Source organism: Geotrypetes seraphini, chromosome 2 (genome assembly GCF_902459505.1).
Source record: "Geotrypetes seraphini chromosome 2, aGeoSer1.1, whole genome shotgun sequence".
Lineage (NCBI taxonomy): Eukaryota > Metazoa > Chordata > Amphibia > Gymnophiona > Dermophiidae > Geotrypetes > Geotrypetes seraphini.
This window is the reverse complement of record NC_047085.1, coordinates 495,023,287-495,043,991: the sequence shown is the minus strand read 5'-3', so window position 1 is coordinate 495,043,991 and position 20,705 is coordinate 495,023,287. Positions and strand designations below refer to the sequence as shown.

Sequence of the window (20,705 nt, the reverse complement as noted above, 5' to 3'; positions counted from 1 at the left end):
GCGAGACTACGTCTGCCAAATCAGTGTTGGCAAGTGAGCGGTTTCCCCTCTGAATTAGGCTCTTTTTCACCTTGCTGCCATTGACAGACAACCATGGCAGTCCCCTGCCCTTGCTCTCCGATTCTTCATTCGGCTCCCACGACTACCAAGGAAAAGAGGAGCGAAGACTGCCCTCTTTTGTGCATGCGCACCAAAATGGAAAGGTCACAGCTCCTAGAACGGTCGCTACTTCTCTTTTAGGTTGTTTTCCAAGCCTCATTCTAGCAACTTCTTTCTGCAGCGCTCGACAAAGATGGCTTTTGTCTCAACCCTATAGCTCCTATTTCTATTCTCTTATCTTTCTTCCCCCTTCCTTGTATCCGCTTCCCAGTTATTCACTGGTCTGTTAATCCCCTATCACTGCGAATACAGAGGAAGAAGTTTACATTGTTCATCATCCTTAACTGCCCCATCAAATTGTTCCATATTTGCACTCCAGACACTGAAATAGCCTTAGCTCTAGTACCAGCATATTTATGTAATCTTGTAAAATCTATCAATTGATAAACGCTTCACTACCTCAGATCTCAATGAGTGTTGTGGACGATACCATGTCACTACTTGAGATAGATGCAACAGTATTTCAAAAATTAATTGCCTGAAATGTCATAACATATACTTTAAATTCAATTCTACTTTTAACAGGCAGCCAGTGCAATTGCTTCAAAAAATGAGAAACATGGTCAAACTTACTACCACCAGAGATCAACTGTGCAGCGGCATTTTGAACCGCCTGCAATGCCTTACATCTATTGTACTTGCCCAGTTGGATTATTGTAATGCTGTATATCTAGGTATCAAACAGGGTAGTTTAAGAAGACTTCAGTTAATACAGAACATGGCAGCTAAACTCATTTTTGTGAAGAGACAGTACGATTATGTCTCTCCTCTGTTGAGAAAGTTTCACTGGCTCCGAATCCGTTTTAGGATCCAGTTTAAATGCGCCTGTGTCATTTTTAAGCTTCTCTATGGAATATTTGGCCCTTTGGTTCCTTTATACTGGAATACCCCGAGATCTTGCCATTCGAGGAACATACAAAGATATAAACTACTGTTCCCTTCTTTCAAAGGAATTAAATCAGCCGGGAAACTAAGTCAATCTTTCGCTTATAAACTGGTAGAAATGTGGAATGGGCTTCCTGACTCTGTCAGATTGATAGGTTAGTTATAATTTTGTAAAGTCCTAAAAACTTTATTATTTACACATACTTGAACAGTTTACCTAAAGATTCAATAAATTGATTGCTCTAACACACATATTTTTCTCTTATGCTCTTGTTCATTTTCATGCTGGTCTTTAATTACTTGTAAACTGAGTCGAGCTCCGTTGGGAGATGACCCGGTATAAAAATCAAAGACTAGATTAGATTAGATACCATCCCTAGATATAAAGCATTGCAGTACTTCAGCACATAAGAATTGCCACTGCTGGGTCAGACCAGTGGTCCATCATGCCCAGCAGTCCGCTCATGCAGAGGATCTTAGATCAAAGACCAGTGCCCTAACTGAGACTAGCCTTACCTGCATATGTTCTGGTTCAGCAGGAACTTGTCTAACTTTGTCTTGAATTTCTGAAGGGTGTATTTTCCCCTATAACAGCCTTTGGAAGAGCGTTCCAGTTTTCTACTACTCTCTGGGACTGTCTCTTGCATGTTTAATGTACAGAGCTCCGTGTGTCTGGTAGCTCTTTAGAAATAATAAACAGTGGGGAAGAAGATTAAGAAGAGGATAAGCACTGTAAAAACACTAGAGCAAGCTTGGTCCCCTTTTAAGGACACGGTCACCGAGGCGCAAAATCTATATATACCGCGTATCAACAAGGGATCCAAGAGGAAAAAGAACAAGGAACCGGTATAGCTCACTGTAGCAGTGAAGGAAGCGATCAGAGACAAGAAGACTTTGTTTAAGGAATGGAAAAGGTCACAAACAGAAGAAAACTGGAAAAAGCCCAAACAACATCAAAGCAGGTGCCATAAGGCAGTAAGAGGGGCCAAAAGAGACTACGAGGAGAAAATAGTCAAGGAGGCGAAAAACTTCAAGCCGTTCTTTCGATATATTAAGGGGAAACAACCCGCGAAGGAAGCGGTGGGGCTGTTGGATGACCATGGAATAAAGGGAGTGCTAAAGGAGGACAAAGCCATCAACGACAAATTGAACACATTTTTTGCGTCTGTATTTGCCGAAGAGGATATACACAACATTCCGGAAGCCAACAGACTATATGCAGGAAATGAAGACGGGAAACTGACGGGGTTGACGGTCAGTCTAGAAGAGGTATGCAGGCAGATTGATAGGCTTAAAAATGATAAATCCACGGGACCGTATGGCATCCATCCGAGGGTAATCAAGGAACTGAAAGGGGCTATAGCTGAACTGCTTCAACTAATAGCCAATCTGTCGATCAAATAAGGAAGGATTCCGGAAGACTGGAAGGTGGCGAATGTTACGCCGGTCTTCAAGAAAGAAGAAAACTAAAGACAGGTAAGTCTGACCTCGGTACCGGGAAAGATGGTAGAGGCGCTGATAAAGGACCGCATCATTGATCACCTTGACGGACCCGATCTGATGAGGACCAGCCATTAGCATGGCTTCAGCAAAGGAAGATCTTGCTTGACAAACTTGTTTTTTGTTTATTATTCATTTTTCATATAACAACAAGTGTATCATAAAAATTCATACAATTGCATTAAGTATACACTTGATATTTCCATAACTTACTGTAAATACAACATATAGCAATGTTACTTACCGTAACAGTTGTTATCCAGGGACAGCAGGCAGCTATTCTCACTAGTGGGTGATGTCATCCGACAGAGCCCCGATACGGACGTCTCACAAGCATGTCTTGCTTGAAGAAACTCAGAAGTTTCGAGATGCCCGCACCGCGCATGCGCCAGTGCCTTCCCGCCCGATGGTCCGGGCGTGTCTCCTCAGTTCAGGTAGCGAGCAGAGAAGCCAACCCAGGGGAGGTGGGTGGGACGTGAGAATAGCTGCCTGCTGTCCCTGGATAACAACTGTTACGGTAAGTAACATTGCTTTATCCCAGGACAAGCAGGCAGGTATTCTCACTAGTGGGTGACCTCCAAGCTAACCTCAATGGGATGGTGGGAGAGTTGGCAACTTAGGAGAATAAATTTTGTAACACTGTTTGGCCAAACTGTCCATCCCTTCTGGAGAAAGTATCCAGACAATAATGAGAGGTGAAAGTATGAACCGAGGACCAAGTGGCAGCCTTACAAATCTCCTCAATCGGTGTCGATCGGAGGAAGGCTACAGAGGCTGCCATCGCTCTGACCCTATGGGCTGTGACCTTACAGGGAAGGGGTAATCCAGCCTGGGCATAGCAGAAAGAGATACAAGCCGCCAACCAGTTGGAGATGGTGCGCTTCGAGACAGGGCGTCCCAACTTGTTTGGATCAAAGGAGACGAATAGTTGAGGAGCAGTTCTGTGTGGTTTGGTACGATCCAGGTAGAAAGCCAAAGCACGTTTACAGTCCAGAGTGTGAAGAACTGATTCTCCAGGATGAGAATGAGGCTTTGGGAAAAACACCAGAAGTACAATGGATTGGTTGAGATGAAATGCAGAAACCACTTTAGGCAGGAATTTAGGATGAGTGCGGAGGACCACCTTGTCATGATGGAATACTGTGAAAGGCGTGTCCGCCACCAAGGCCTGGAGCTCACTGACCCTGCGAGCAGAGGTGAGGGCCACGAGGAAAACCACTTTCCAAGTGAGAAACTTGAGGGGAGCCCTGTTGAGAGGCTCAAAAGGAGGTTTCATAAGTCGAGAAAGGACAACATTGAGATCCCAAACCACTGGAGGCGGTTTGAGAGGAGGATTGACATGAAAAAGTCCTTTCATAAATCTGGAAACCACAGGATGCGCAGAGAGAGGTTTCCCTTTCAGAGGCTGATGGAAAGCCGCAATCGCACTCAGATGGACTCGTATAGAAGTTGACTTGAGACCAGACTGAGAAAGGTGTAGAAGATAGTCCAACACAGAGGATAGGGAGGCTCGCTGAGGCTCCGTAGAGTTGGAAATACACCATGAAGAAAATCTAGTCCATTTTTGGGAGTAGCATTGACGAGTAGCAGGCTTCCTGGAAGCCTGCAAGACGTCCCTCACCGCCTGGGAAAACTGGTGAGGGGTTATGTTGAGAGGAACCAAGCTGTCAGGTGGAGATACTGCAGGTTGGGATGAAGCAGAGATCCTTGATGTTGAGTAAGTAGTGAAGGAAACACTGGAAGAAGGACCGGCTCCCTGCTGCTGAGTTGAAGTAGAAGGGAGAACCAAGGTTGTCTGGGACACCGAGGAGCTATCAGAATCATGGTGGCATGGTCGGACTTCAGCTTGACCAGAGTCTTTTGAATGAGAGGAAATGGAGGAAACGCATACAGAAAGCGATTCCCCCAATCCAGCAGAAAGGCATCTGCCTCGAGGCGATGAGGAGTGTAGATCCTGGAGCAAAACTGAGGCAGTTTGAAGTTGTGGGGAGCCGCAAAGAGGTCTATCTGAGGCGTCCCCCACCGTGCAAAGATCTGATGAAGGGGGTTGGAATGGAGAGTCCATTCGTGAGGCTGGAGTAGACGACTCAAGTTGTCTGCCAAGACATTGTCCTTCCCCTGAATGTAGACAGCCTTGAGGAAGGCATTGTGGCGAACCGCCCAATCCCAGACTTTGAGAGCTTCCTGGCAGAGGGAGGCCGAGCCCGTGCCTCCCTGCTTGTTGACATAATACATGGCGACCTGATTGTCCGTGCGAATGAGGACCACCATGTTGTGAAGCAGATGTTGAAACGCTTGAAGAGCATTGAAGATGGCTCTGAGTTCCAGAAGATTGATTTGATGGAGTCGGTCCGCACTGGTCCAGAATCCCTGAGTGCGAAGACCATCCAGATGTGCCCCCCAGGCATAGGTCGAGGAATCGGTCGTGAGAATCTTCTGGTGGGGTGGAGTGTGAAACAGCAAACCTCTGGATAGATTTGAAGAGGTCATCCACCAAAGTAGAGACTGCCGAAGAGCAGGAGTGACGAGGATGTGTCGAGACAATGGATCTGATACCTGAGTCCATTGAGATGCCAGGGTCCACTGAGGAATTCTGAGATGGAGTCTGGCTAGCGGCATCACATGAACTGTAGAGGCCATGTGGCCCAGGAGGACCATCATGTGTCTCGCTGAGATGGACTGGCGAGAAGACACAGACTGGCAGAGATGAAGAAGAGTCTCCATGCGCTGAGGAGGAAGGAACGCTCTGAGGCGAATGGTATCCAGAACCGCCCCAATGAAGGGGAGCGACTGCGTAGGCTGTAGATGAGACTTGGGAAAGTTGATCTCGAATCCCAAACTCTGCAGGAACAGAATCGTAGACAGGGTTGCCGAGATGACCCCCGATGCCGAGGGAGCCTTGATGAGCCAGTCGTCTAGGTAGGGAAATACCTGAAGACCCTGGTTCCGGAGTGCAGCGGCCACCACCACCACCAGGCACTTCGTAAATACTCTGGGAGACGAGGACAGGCCGAATGGAAGCACTCGATACTGCAGGTGCAGATATCCCACCCGAAATCTGAGGAATTTGCGTGAGGCCGGATGAATGGGAATGTGAGTGTAGGCCTCCTTGAGATCCAGAGAGCATAACCAGTCGTTTTGCTCGAGGAGGGGGTAGAGAGAAGCAAGAGTCAGCATGCGAAACCTCTCTTTGACAAGGAATTTGTTGAGGACCCTGAGGTCCAAAATGAAACGCAGGTCGCCCGTCTTCTTCGGAACAAGGAAGTACCGGGAGTAAAACCCCTGATTCAGTTGGTCCGCCGGGACCGGCTCGACGGCCCGAAGCCGTAGCAAAGCCTGAGCTTCCTGAAGAAGAAGGGCAGTCTGCGTCAAGTTGGAAGGATACTCTCTTGGAGGGTGGTCTGGAGGGACCCACTGGAAATGAAGAGAGTATCCCTCCCTGATGATAGTAAGGACCCAGAGGTCGGTGGTTATGGCCTCCCAGCGATGGTAAAAATGATGGAGGCGCCCTCCGATGGGAAAAACAGGGGGAGGTAGAACGAGGCTGGTTATGCCCTCGACGAGACAGTCAAAAAGGCTGAGGAGCCTTAGGGACAGCAGCCGGCTGAGACTTTTGCTGCCCCTTCTGGGGTGGCTGCCACTTCGCAGGTTATCTCGCAGGCAGAGCCTGCCTCGGTTGATAACGCCGCTGATAGATCAATGGCGGTCGAGAGGGTCGAGACTGCTGAGGCTTAGGCTTCGGCCTAAGAATGGACTGGAAGGACTTTTCATGATCAGACAATTTCTTCGTGACTGTCTCGATGGATTCGTCGAAAAGATCCGCCCCAGCACACGGGACGTTCGCCAGGCGGTCCTGAAGATTTGGGTCCATGTCAATGGTCCGCAACCAGGCCAAACGGCGCATCGCCACAGAACAGGCCGCCGCTCTGGCCGAGAGCTCGAAAGCATCATAGGCCGATTGCATCAACTGAAGACGAAGTTGGGACAGCGAAGCAACCACTTCCTCAAACTCAAATCGAGCCTGGGACTCGATGTATGGTGTGAATTTTCGAAGCACAGGCAGAAAAAATTCCAAGTAGGTGGAAAAGTGGAAATTATAATTCAGGACTCGAGACGTCATCATAGCATTCTGATAGATGTGTCGTCCAAACTTGTCCATGGTTCTGCCCTCGCGGCCCGGAGGCACCGAAGCATACACTTGGCCTGGATGAGACCGCTTGAGCGAGGATTCGACCAAGAGGGACTGATGAGAAAGCTGAGGTCCCTCAAAGCCCTTATGATGCACCGTGGGGTACCGAGCATCCAACTTCCCAGGGACCGCAGGAATAGAGTAAGGAGACTCAAAGCACCTCATGAAGGTCTGATCGAGGAGCTTGTGCAAGGGTAGGCGCAAGGACTCGGCTCGAGGACGAGGCAGGTGCATGGTATTGAGATATTCCTTCGAGTATCGAGACCCTGCATCGAGAGTAATGTCCAGGTCATCCGCCATTTGTCTCAGAAATGAAGAAAAAGACAGCTGGTCCGTCAGCGCCGGTCTCCGAGAAGGTCTCGACGAAGTCGAGGCCTCAGGCTCCACCGAGGCCTGTGAACAACAGGGCGAATAAAAAACCTCAGGGTCCTCGAACTCCGGGCCCGGAGGAGACCCAGCCGAAGCAGAATACCCCATTCGGGGTAACTTCTTCTGGGGCGAGACTGTCGAGTGTCGAGAAGAATGCCTCGAAGAATGTCTGGATCGATGCCCTTCTCGATGTCTGGACGGGGATCGAGCCCGCCTGTGAGAATACTGGTCCCCAGAAGCCTCCAAGGAGCAGATAGGACTCGACGGGCGGAATAATAAGCTCCAAGGGAGGCAGTTCACTAAGGGAGGCTTTTCTCGAGAGCATCGGTTCCAAGGGAGGTATCTCTCCAGGAGGGGTCTTCCTCGATGGAATCGGCTCCAAGGGGGGCATGTCACTAACCGAGGACCACCTCGATGGGCCGTACACCGCCCGCCGCTCCTCCACTCCGAGCAATGAGGTCGAGCGGCGCGGAGGAGGGGGAGGGGGCGCGGCCCGCCCCTCAGGACCGGAACCGGGAGGTCACCCTGGATCGAGGCAATCAGCCGGGGACCCATTGTGTGCATGAGTTCCACAAACTGAGCCTCCAGAAGGGACTTTAACGAAGCCGATATGGAGGGATCCGCACCAAACAGCGGCCCTTCCGCACGGTCTCCGCGCTCTTTCGGTGCAGCGTGCTTCTGCTTGCCAGCCTTCGGCACTTTAAGCACCACCGGTGGAACTATAGGGGTCAGTACCTGTTCCGAGGAGACAGAGGAAGGCACCGGCACCAAGGTCAAGGCCGAAACCGGCGTGAACGAAGCCGGTTTCAGAAGGCCCGAAGCAGCCGGGGAGGCAGAGGGCTTCGTCGACGAAGTCGAAGCACCAGTCGATGTCGAAGCTGTAGGATCCGACGAAGCTTCCATCTTGAACATGGACTCCCACAGCAGGCAGCGGCGCTTAAACGCTCGCGCCGTCAAAGTAGAGCAAGGCCGGCACGATTTCGGAAAGTGATCCGGGCCCAGACACTGGAGGCAGCGTCGATGTGGGTCCGTGAGCGAAATCGCGCGCTGGCACTTGCTACACTTTTTAAAACCGGTGATCGGCCGGGACATAGGCCGGAAAAGTACCGCCGCAAGGTTGAAGGCGCGGGGCCCCAGCCACGCGGCCGACCCGGTGTCGGAAGAAAACATTTTTTTTTTTAAAAAAGAAATCAAAGAAAGAAACAAACGCACGGGAGAGCCAAAAGAACCCAATCCGCGGCAATAGAGAAGGCAAAAAACAGATTCAATGGGCGCAGACTTGAAGTTGAACTTCTCAGCTCCGCGGAAGAAAAAGAACTGAGGAGACACGCCCGGACCATCGGGTGGGAAGGCACTGGCGCATGCGCGGTGCGGGCATCTCAAAACTTCTGAGTTTCTTCAAGCAAGACATGCTTGTGAGACGTCCGTATCGGGGCTCTGTCGGATGACATCACCCACTAGTGAGAATACCTGCCTGCTTGTCCTGGGATAACATTATATAGTCCTTACTATAATTTTAGACATCATATAATATTTAATAATTATATCAACTATTATTCAATTGTAATCCCTTCCCTCCCCTTATTTTGATAGTTGCATACAATATAACAAATATTATGATAATTTATTTATATTTTGTGATAAAGAGAATAAACCTACCCACCCACCCCCCTTTATCAAGTATCTTATTATGGGAAAAATTATTGTCCCATGTTGGTTATATGTTTTTCAGGTACTTCCCCTTTATTTGACTTCCAGAGATGAAGGTATAGTGCAGACTATATAAGATCATGAAGGGCATAGAGAGAGTAGAGAGGGACAGATTCTTCAAACTTTCTAAAAATAAAAGAACAAGAGGGCACTCGGAAAAGTTGAAAGGGGACAGATTCAAAACGAATGCTAGGAAGTTCTTCTTTACCCAACGAGTGGTGGACTACTGGAATGCGCTTCCAGAGGGCGTAATAGGGCAGAGTACAGTACTGGGGTTTAAGAAAGGATTGGACAATTTCCTGCTGGAAAAGGGGATAGAAGGGTATAAATAGAGGATTACTGCACAGGTCCTGGACCTGTTGTGCCGCCGCGTGAGTGGACTTCTGGGCATGATGGACCTCAGGTCTGACCCAGGAGAGGCATTGCTTATGTTCTTATGTTCAGCGCTTGGTTCAGAGGTTTCTTTGGGCTGGTAAGAGGGCAAGATTGCCATAGAAAAGGGCGGCAGCTCCATGGTATAAAGGGGGTCTCGGATTGTTGAATCTTCGCTTTTTGACTATTGGCTGTGGTATGCGCCATATCAATGATCTTTTTAGAGATTCTTCTGCTTTTATTAACATCCCTTTGGAGCTCTCTTGTTTCCAGACTACTCATTTTAGTGCCTATCTCCATGCTATTCCCTCTACCTCACCCGAACCTCTTTCCCGCAGGGTGTTGCATCGTCCCCTCCCGGAAAGTTTGGCATTGGCTCTGTAAATTTCATTCTGTTAGTCCTTCTGTCACTCCTTTTCTGCCTATTCGCTTTAATGGTTCTTTTCCTCCTGGAATAGATGGGGCTAGTTTTGCTCACTGGGAAGCAAGGGGCATTCATTATGTGTTTCACTTAGTGGATGATGATGGAAAGATTCGATCCTTTGCTCAGGTGCGGAAAGAATTTGACCTCCCACCTACTGATTACTTTGCCTATATACAAATTCAACACCATTTTACCTCCCTGCCTACTGGCTCTTTAACGGCTTCTTGCCAGGAGTTGTTATCCACAGCCCTTACTATTGGTTCTCAACTTCCTATTCCACTTAAATTCCATCATCGAAATTTGAAGGATGAGTCCCTCTTGTTTGATCATTCTAAGTTACGGGATGTCTGGGTTTGGGACCTTGCTGTGGACTTGCCTGAGGATTTGATTTTGCAAGCAATTTACAGACTACCCACGTTCCGAAAATATACTACTTTTTGGGAACAACATTATAAATTAGTTTGTCGTTTATATGTCTCTCCTCGGCGGGTTTACTTCTCTGGGTTTCGTGAGTCCGCTGCCTGCCTTCGATGCCAGGTCTCTGAGGCGGGCTTGGACCACATGTTTTGGACATGTCCCCAAATATGCTCTTTTTGGGATGCCATATTTCTATTTGTGGAGAGTATTTGGACAATTACTGTTCAACGTTCTCCCTTGTCTCTCTTTGGAGCTGTCCCCCATTATTCTTCAAAAAAGCAGGGAGCAGCCCATTTCCTTAGGTGGACAGTTCTTATTGCCTTGAAATGTACTTGTATATCAAAGCGAGTTTCCCCATAGGAAATAATGGAAACTCGCTTGATATGTTCCCACCCCCTTCCCAAGGCCAGTGGCGCTGCTCCCCCCCCAAGAACCGGCATTGCTCCCCAGCTCATGAAGGTCCCCCCCACCACGTGATCCGCCATCCCCCCCGCGATCCGGTGACCCCCCTACTCATGTCGCACCCCCTCCCTGCCGCGATCCAGCATCCCCCAGGCATCCACCCACCCAACCGATCACATTTCTTAGCCCCGTTTGGCACCAGCACCAACACACAGGACATGCCAGAGCCAGTGCCCAAAGATCTGCCTCCTTTGCGCTGGGCCTTGAGCATCTGCGCATGCTCAAGGCCTTTGGGTTCCCGTTCTCTCCGAGATTCTCGGTTTTCCTAGAATCTCAGAGAGAATGGGAACCCAAAGGCCTTGAGCATGTGCAGATGTGGCGGGGAAGGGGTGCGACGTGAGCGGAGGGTGCCGGATCGTGGGGGGAAGGTGCCGGATCGTGGGGGGGGGGGGGGCGCTCATAAATCGAAGCAAGCTCGGTTTTTGAGGCGCCGATTTTGTAAATGTTTTGCTCGTTGTGCAAAACACTCGCATACCGGTACACTCGCAAACCGAGGTATCACTGTATTCTGCTTAAATAGCTCAACGGAGAAGCACTGGATTACTCCCTCTGGCGGTGCTGGATGATTTCAATGCTGATGTGGGAGCGCCGAGATATACGAGACTTTTCCTCTCCTACTGGGTGCTCATTTCAGTGTACTTGGGAACCTTTTTGTACTAGTATGACCCCTCTAGCTTGCAGCAGATTGCTTAATTGTTGATATCTGTATTGATCCCTTGTTTTGCTAATTTTTGTATGTCTGTTTCTCTGTACTGTATTTTTCCCCGTTTGGGACCTGTGTCAAACAGGAGGGCCAGGTTATGGGAGGGCAGCGGGGATGGTTGTTGGGGGATAGTAGGTAACTGTGGTATTGTCGGGTTTCTGCTATAAACTTGAGCTTCGCTTTATTTCTTGTTACATGCAGTGTTGACTTTCTGTTGAGCTCAATAAAATATATTTGTCCATAAAAAAAAACTGCTTGGCGGATAGGAAACAGAGAGTGGGGGTAAATGAACAATATTTGGACTGGAAAAGTGTCAAGAGTGGAGTACCGCAGTGTTTGGTGCTCGGACCCGTGCTCTTCAACATATTTATAAATGACTTGGAAATTGGTATGACAAGTGAGGTGATTAAATTTGCAGACTATAGAAAGTTATTCAGAGTAGTGAAGATGTGAGAGGATTGCGAAGACCTGCAACGTGACAAACACTCATGAGTAATGGGCTGCGACATGGCAAATGAGGTTTAACGTGGATAAGTGTAAGGTGATGCATGTCAGTAACAAAAATCTTATACACAAATACAGGATGTCCGGTGCAGTACTTGGAGACCCCCCAAGAAAGAGACTTGGGAGTACTGGTCGACAAGTCAATGAAGCCGTCCGCGCAATTTGCAGCGGTGACAAACAAAATGGACAGAATGCTAGGAATGATTAAGAAGGGGATCAGAGAGGGTTATTATGCCGCTATACTGGGCCATGGTACGTCCTCACCTGGAGTACTGCGTCCAGCACTGGTCGCCTTACATGAAGGAAGACACGGTGCTACTCAAAAGGGTCCAGAAAAGAGCAACCAAAATGGTTAAGGAGTTGCCATACAGTGAGAGGTTAGAGAAAATGGGCCTCTTCTCCCTTGAAAAGAGGAGACAGAGGGGACATGATCGAAACATTCAAGATAATGAAGGGAATAGACTTGGTAGATAAAGACAGATTGTTCACCCTCTCCAAGGTAGGGAGAACGAGAGGACACTCTCTAAAGTTGAAAGGGGATAGATTCTGTACAAACGTAAGGAAGTTCTTCTTCACCCAGAGAGTGGTGGAGAACTGGAACGCTCTTCCGGAGTCTGTTATAGGGGAAAACACCCTCCAGGGATTCAAGACAAAGTTGGACAAGTTCTTGCTAAACTGGACCGTATGCAAATGAGGCTGGACTCATTTGAACACTGTCTCTGATCTAAGGGCTTCCGCGTGAGCGGACTGCTGGGCACAATGGACCACTTGTCTGACCCAGCAGCGGCAATTCTTATGTTCATATGTTCTCTCCCCACATCTTAATAATGCTCCCAGTTCTGCGTCTCCTGCCTAGCTTGCTTCATCTTTCTACCTAGCTGCCCTCTATCTCTGCTTTCATAGGCACAGTCTCTTCCAACAGGGCCAAGGCTAAGGCTTCCACTGCAGCTTCTCTCATTGAGCTGATGTGGCCCATGCTAATGCTTTTTTCCAGTTACACTGACAGCACTACTTTAGCCTCTTATCTTCTTGGACCAAAGTCCATGGACCAACACTTCACAGCTTCCTGGTCACCATCATGTCAAACTCTCCACATTAGTAGAAATCCGCACAAATTCCACACTATACAACCGTGTAGAATCCCTATCCTTTTCCCACCAACCCCTCAAGGAACAAAGGGTGCTTGGAAAAAGTACCCGCACAAATAGCACAGTTACTTACCGTAACAGGTGTTATCCAGGGACAGCAGGCAGATATTCTTGACTGATGGGTGACGGCACCGACGGAGCCCCGGTACGGACACTTTTAGAGTGATTGCACTCTAAGAACTTGGAAAGTTCTGGTAGGCCGCACCGCGCACGCGCGAGTGCCTTCCCGCCCGACAGAGGCGCGCGGTCCTCAGAAGCTAAGAAGCCAACCCAGGGAGGTGGGAGGGACGTAAGAATATCTGCCTGCTGTCCCTGGATAACACCTGTTATGGTAAGTAACTGTGCTTTATCCCAGGACAAGCAGGCAGCTATTCTTGACTGATGGGTGACCTCCAAGCTAACAAAAAGAGGGATGGAGGGAAGGTTGGCCATTAGGAAAACAAATTTTGCAAAACAGATTGGCCGAAGTGTCCATCCCGTCTGGAAAATGTGTCCAGACAATAATGAGATGTAAAAGTATGAACTGAGGACCAAGTGGCGGCCTTGCAGATTTCCTCAATGGGCGTGGACCGGAGGAAAGCTACAGACGCTGCCATAGCTCGGACTTTATGGGCTGTGACAGAACCTTCCAGTGTCAGTCCGGTCTGAGCATAACAGAATGAAATGCACGCTGCCAGCCAATTAGACAGCGTACGTTTAGAAACAGGACGTCCCAATTTATTCGGATCAAAGGACAGAAAGAGCTGAGGAGCTGATCTGTGGGGTTTTGTACGCTCAAGATAGTAAGCGAGAGCCCTCTTACAGTCCAAAGTATGCAGAGCCTGTTCTCCAGAATGAGAATGAGGTTTTGGAAAGAAGACAGGCAGAACAATGGATTGGTTGAGATGGAAGTCGGAGACAACCTTAGGGAGAAACTTTGGATGTGTACGCAGGACCACCTTGTCATGATGAAAGACCGTAAAAGGTGGATCTGCAACTAGTGCATGTAGCTCACTGACCCTCCTGGCAGAGGTAAGGGCGATGAGGAAAAGTACCTTCCAAGTGAGAAACTTGAAAGTGGTAGTAGCCAAAGGTTCAAATGGAGGCTTCATTAAGACGGAAAGAACCACATTAAGATCCCAGATAACAGGAGGGGCTTTAAGAGGTGGTTTAACATTGAAAAGACCCCGCATGAACCTGGACACCAGGGGATGAGCTGAGAGGAGCTTTCCATGGACTGGCTCATGAAACGCTGCAATAGCACTTAAGTGGACTCTGATGGAAGAAGACTTGAGGCCAGAGTCAGACAAAGAAAGGAGATAATCCAACAAAGTCTCCACTGCAAGGGAAGTGGGATTATGTTGATGGAGGAAACACCAGGAAGAAAAACGTGTCCACTTCTGATGGTAACATTGCAGAGTGGCAGGTTTCCTGGAGGCATCCAGAATTGAACGAACGGGCTGAGATAAAAGTGTATCATGAGAAGTCAGCCCGAGAGATACCAAGCTGTCAGGTGCAGAAACTGGAGGTTGGGATGTAGAAGGGTCTCCTGCTGTTGTGTAAGCAGAGAAGGAAACAGTGGAAGAAGAAAAGGTTCCCTGGAACTGAGTTGAAGTAGAAGGGAGAACCAATGTTGCCTGGGCCACCTCGGAGCAATCAGAATCATGGTGGCTCGTTCCCTCTTGAGCTTGAACAAGGTTCTCAACATGAGAGGCAGAGGAGGGAAAGCATACAGAAATAGATTTGACCAGTCGAGGAGAAATGCATCCGCTGCCAGACGGTGAGGAGTGTAGAATCTGGAGCAGAAGAGGGGCAGCTGGTGATTGTGAGGGGCTGCAAAGAGGTCTATCTGAGGAGTGCCCCACTGAGTGAAGATGGACTGCAGAGTGAGAGGATCGAGTGTCCACTCGTGAGGCTGGAGAACTCTGCTGAGCTTGTCCGCCAAGCAATTCTGTTCTCCCTGAATGTAGATAGCTTTCAGGAATAGATGGTGATTTATGGCCCAAGTCCAGATCTTCTGGGCTTCCTGGCACAAGAGGCGAGAGCCCGTCCCACCCTGCTTGTTGATGTAGTACATCGCAACCTGATTGTCTGTGCACAGCAAGAGAACTTGAGGAAAGAGGAGATGTTGAAAGGCCTTGAGGGCATAAAACATCGCTCTGAGTTCCAGGAAATTGATGTGATGCCTCTTTTCCTGGGCTGTCCAAAGTCCCTGAGTTTGGAACTCGTTCAAATGAGCTCCCCAGGCATAAGGGGAGGCGTCGGTGGTGATAACCAGTTGATGGGGAGGTAGATGGAACAGAAGACCTCTGGATAGATTTGAGGATATCAACCACCATTGTAGAGACTGACGAAGAGATGATGTTACAGATATGTGTCGTGAGCAAGGATCTATCGCTTGGGACCACTGGTTGGCTAGGGTCCATTGAGGAGTGCGTAGGTGAAGACGTGCAAAAGGGGTGACATGAACTGTAGACGCCATGTGACCCAAGAGAACCATCATGCGCTTGGCAGAGATGGACGCCTGTAGAAGCACCTGTTGACATAGAAATTGAAGCATGAGAAGACGGTTGGACGGTAGGAACGCTCTCATGAGGACTGTGTCTAAGACTGCTCCAATGAATTGAAGTCTCTGAGTGGGGATGAGATGAGATTTGGGTAGATTGATCTCGAATCCCAGCAAACGTAGAAACAGAATGGTCTGGTTGGTGGCCGAGAGAACTGTCTGAGGTGAATTGGCCTTGATCAACCAATCGTTCAGATAAGGAAACACCTGAAGGTGGTGGGTACGAAGAAAAGCAGCCACCACAATCAGGCATTTGGTGAACACTCTTGGAGAGGAGGCAAGACCGAAGGGCAGTACCTTGTACTGGTAGTGACAACGATTGATCATGAAGCGGAGATACTTCCTGGAGGCTAGATCGATCGGTATGTGAGTGTATGCTTCTTTGAGATCGAGGGAGCATAGCCAGTCGCCTTGATTGAGAAGGGGGTAAAGAGTGGCCAGAGACAACATTTTGAATTTCTCTTTGACCAAGCATTTGTTGAGGTCCCGAAGATCTAGAATGGGTCTGAGATCTCCTGTTTTTTTGGGGACTAGGAAATAACGTGAGTAGAATCCCTGCCCCTTTTGATCTAGAGGAACTTCCTCTATGGCGTTCAGAAGGAGGAGGGATTGAACTTCCTGAAGAAGGAGGGAGGACTGAGGAGAGTTCAAAGCAGACTCTTTTGGAATACTTTGGTCCGGAAGAGTCTGAAAGTTGAGAGAGTAGCCGTGGCGGACGATGTTGAGGACCCACTGGTCCGAGGTGATGGATTCCCAACGGCTTATGAAGAGAGTAAGGCGTCCTCCTATGGGCTGCGGAAGATGGGCAGCAGGATGGAGACCGGCTATGTCCTGGAGAACTAAGTCAAAAGGGTTGAGTGGATTTTTGTGAAGGGGGAGGCTTCACCTGTTGTTGCTGCTGTGCTGGTCTAGCAGCTGGCCTTTGTTGTTGACGCTGACGTCTGGGTTGTTGCTGGGCTTGTGGCAAAGGACGAGCAACAAATCTACGTTGGTAGGCCGACTGCTGGCGAAAAGGCCTGGAAGGTGGGGTTTTCTTTTTGGTTTTGAGGAGAGTATCCCACCTAGTTTCATGTGCCGACAACTTTTGAGTGGTGGAGTCCATGGATTCTCCAAACAGCTCATCCCCCAGGCACGGTGCATTAGCCAGTCGATCTTGATGATTGACATCCAGTTCTGACACTCTGAGCCACGCCAGTCGACGCATAGCCACCGACATAGCTGTGGCCCGAGAGGTCAGCTCAAAGGTGTCATATATCGATCTGACCATGAACTTCCTAAGCTGCAACAGTGATGAAGTAGTGTGGCGAAAAGCAGATTTTTTACGGTCAGGAAGGTACTTCTCAAAAGTAGTTAGATCTTGAACGAGATGTTTAAGATAAAAGGAGAAGTGGAATGCATAATTCCCTGACCTGTTGGCTAACATGGCATTTTGGTATAGCCGTTTGCCAAATTTGTCCATGGCCTTTCCCTCTCTGCCAGGAGGGACTGAGGCGTACACACTAGCTCCCGTGGATTTTTTTTAGAGTGGATTCAACCAATAGGGACTCATGTGGGAGCTGTGGTTTGTCAAACCCAGGAATTGGGATGACCTTGTATAAGGAGTCTAATTTGCGAGGTGCTCCAGGGATGGTCAAGGGTGTCTCCAAATTCTTGTAAAAAGTTTCTCTCAAGATATCATGGAGAGGTAACTTGAGATATTCCCTTGGAGGTTGGTCAAAATCCAGTGCTTCAAGAAAAGCTTTGGATTTTTTCGACTCAGCCTCCAAGGGAATAGAGAGAGAGTCACACATCTCTTTTAAAAAGGATGAAAATGAAGTTACATCTGGTCTAGAGGATGGATCTAAAGTAGAAGGATCCTCATCACCAGATGAACATTCCCCTTCAGAGAGCACAGGGTCTTCTGAATCACCCCACAGATCAAGGTCTCGAATTTGAAAACTGCGTCGAGATTCCGGAGTGGAGGGATCTAGGTGTCGGGATTTGCGTACCGATTTTCCTGATCTCATAGAGACGGTACCGGGAGATTGCAGTTGCACCGGTGCCGACGTCTGAACAGCCTGATGCTGAGCAGTCGACTCCGGTGCTAGGACTGGCATGGAAGTAGACTGTGTCGGTGCCGACAAAGAGGAAGCCGAGAGCATGGGCTGTGAAACTATCGGCACCGATGGCTCAGACCGGACCGGTACCGGAAGGTTCGGTACCAGTAGTGCAGGAAGGAGTTGCTTTAACTGATTCTCCAATTGCACTTGTAAGACGGCAGCAATGCGCTCGTCTAAAGAAGGCACCGGTACCGCTTTTCTCTTCTGCGGTACCTTGGGTGCCGCTCTACACTCCGAAGAGGAACCCGATGTCGAGGGGCTTACCTCTATCGGAGCGGAGCGCTTCTGTGGGCGCCTGGCGGTCGGCAGGATTGGGCTCTCTGCTACTTTGACCGGAGGACGCTCCAGCGGGGAAGGCTTCTTAGCCGGCTTACCTGACTGGTGCGACGCCGACGCGGTATCGCGCGGCGTCGACGAGACGGGTGCCGACTGCGTCGGTGTCGAAGTAGGGACCGGTGCCGCCGAGTCCGACATGTCGGTACCGAATAATAACCGTTGCTGAATCTGACGGTTTTTAAGGGTTCTTTTTTGGAGAGTGGCACAGCGTGTGCAGGTGGACGCCCGATGGTCAGGTCCGAGGCACTGCAAGCACCAGTTGTGCGGGTCAGAGTTAGAAATAGGCCTCGCGCACCGCTGGCACTTTTTAAAGCCGGGTTGGGGGGGCATGAACGTAAACACGGCTTCTGCCAAATCGAAGGCCGAGGCCTCGATGGTGGCAGCAGGCCCCGCCGGGGCGAAACGAAAAAAATGGAAGAAAAACCACAATTCGGTTTTGTTTTTTTTTTTTTTTACAAGGAAAATAAATAAAAAGAGGGAAACAATATTTCCCAAGGAGTTTACGCGAGCGGGAAGGCGAAAAGAGAAAAGGTTTCAACAGCCGTTGAAACGTGCGTCTTCTTAGCTCCGCGGAAACAAGAAAACTGGGGACCGCGCGCCTCTGTCGGGCGGGAAGGCACTCGCGCGTGCGCGGTGCGGCCTACCAGAACTTTCCAAGTTCTTAGAGTGCAATCACTCTAAAAGTGTCCGTACCGGGGCTCCGTCGGTGCCGTCACCCATCAGTCAAGAATAGCTGCCTGCTTGTCCTGGGATAATAGTCTGCTATGATTCCTTTGTAAAAAGACTGGATAACTGCTTTTCCACCAGGGAAGATATGATAAAATGTCTATAAAATACTGAGTGGAGTGGAATGAGTAGATGTGAACTCTAACTTGGACATACCTCCGCCAAATTAAAACATTAATCCGCTCTTTCCACTTTTAGGTCTTTTCCCTCACCTCTCGTGTTGCCCTTATGTTTCTTTACTATACAAATTGTAGTTCTTTCTTTTCTTTATGTTCCTGTTCGTAATTGATGTCTCTTGTCGGTTAACATAGAAACATAGAAACAGACGGCAGATAAGAGCCACGGCCCATCTAGTCTGCTCACCCCAATGACCCTCCCCTACCTTTCTCTGTGAATAGATCCCACGTGTCTATCCCATTTGGCCTTAAAATCAGGCACGCTGCTGGCCTCAATAACCTGAAGTGGAAGACTATTCCAGCGATCAACCACCCTTTCAGTGAAAAAGAATTTCCTGGTGTCCCCGTGCAGTTTCCCGCCCCTGATTTTCCACGGATGCCCCCTTGTTGCCGCGGGACTCCTGAAAAAGAAGATATCTTCTTCCACCCGATGCGGCCCGTGAGATACTTGAATGTCTCGATCATGTCACCCCTCTCTCTGCGTTCCTCGAGTGAGTACAGCTGCAATTTATCCAGCCGTTCCTCGTACGGGAGATCCTTGAGTACCGAGACCATCCGGTTGGCCATTTTTATTGTAAATCGCTTAAAATTTTATGTAAAGTGATTAATCAAATTTTAATAAACTTGAATACTACTTGGAGGCATGCGATGAAGCTACTAAGTAGATTTAAAACAAACTGAAGAAAATATTTATTCACTCAATGTTTAATTAAACTCTGGAATTTGTTGCCAGAGAATATGGTGAAAGGAATTGATGTAGCAGGGTTTATAAAAAGGTTTGGCTAATTTCCTAAAAGAAAAATCCATAAGCCATTATTAAGATGGCTTGGGGAGATCAACTGCTTTTTCCTAAGATAAGCAGCATAAAATCTGTTTTATCCTTGGGATCTTGCCAGGTACTTGTGACCTGGGTTGGCCACTGTTAGAAACAGGATACTGGGATTGATGGACCTTTAATTTATCCCAATTTAGCAATCCTTATGTTCTTAATGCTCAGGTTTCAGAAACTATATCAGTAAGATACACATTGCTGTTCAGCAAATCCCACCAGCTCCCCAAAAGCAACATCAGGACAAGGTACAGAGCTGCATACCTTTACATTTTAACAGTACTAAAGTCGCCCATAAGGAATAGGTACAGATGGAAGAATATAGGAAAAATAATTTCCAAGGTCTTCTTGCAGACGCCTGAGCTAGGTGGTGAACATAAGAATTGCCACTGCTGAGTCAGACCAGTGGTCCGTCATGCCCAGCAGTCTGCTCACGCGGCGGCCCTCTGGTCTAAGACCAGCACCCTAACTGAGACTAGCCCTACCAAGCGCACGTTCTTGTTCAGCAGAAACTTGTCTAACTTTGTCTTGAATCCTTGGAGGGTGTTTTCCCCTATAACAGCCTCTGGAAGAGCGTTCCAGCTCTCTACCACTCTCAGGGAACCGACAAACATATGGTTTGAACCATAAGAAGCAACAAGATTTGAATGGCAACTTAAAACTGTGCTTAATATATAGTGAGACTTCACCTGCAGTTTAAACTGTATTTGTTTGTCGGTTCCCTGATGCAGTACCGAAACGTGGCATATCGGAACCAGTTATCTATTCAAGCTAAGTACTAACATTCTTTGTACCATAAAACTTGTGACAGAAGCTTTAGCATAGCTGTAATAGCTAGCAACAGAATAATTTATAAGCATACAGCTTGGAGTGAATTTCCATTGAACACTGCGATGATTGGTGGGTGAGGCGGAGAGATCAGCCTTCATGTCTCTGAGCAGAGTTCCATTGTATATTTGATCTGATAAATATTGAGTTAAAATTTACCTTCAAAATCATTTATGGAGTGACTTTTTTTAACAGTCATAGTACACAAAAAGAGCAGAAAGCTCTCATTTTTTCCCCAAATCTTTATTTATTTATTTTATATATTTTTCTCAGCCTTATCCTCATCAACCACGCACCCTTACCCTTCTCGTTTTACCCTTCCCC

At 48.4% G+C, this 20,705-nt stretch overlaps 1 protein-coding gene across 3 annotated transcripts in view; it reads right to left on the bottom strand.

Annotated features, from left to right (window-relative positions):
- DHX30 (DExH-box helicase 30) overlaps positions 1–20,705 on the bottom strand; it is a 195,591-nt gene that overhangs the window by 151,818 nt on the left and 23,068 nt on the right. The window lies entirely within an intron of this gene.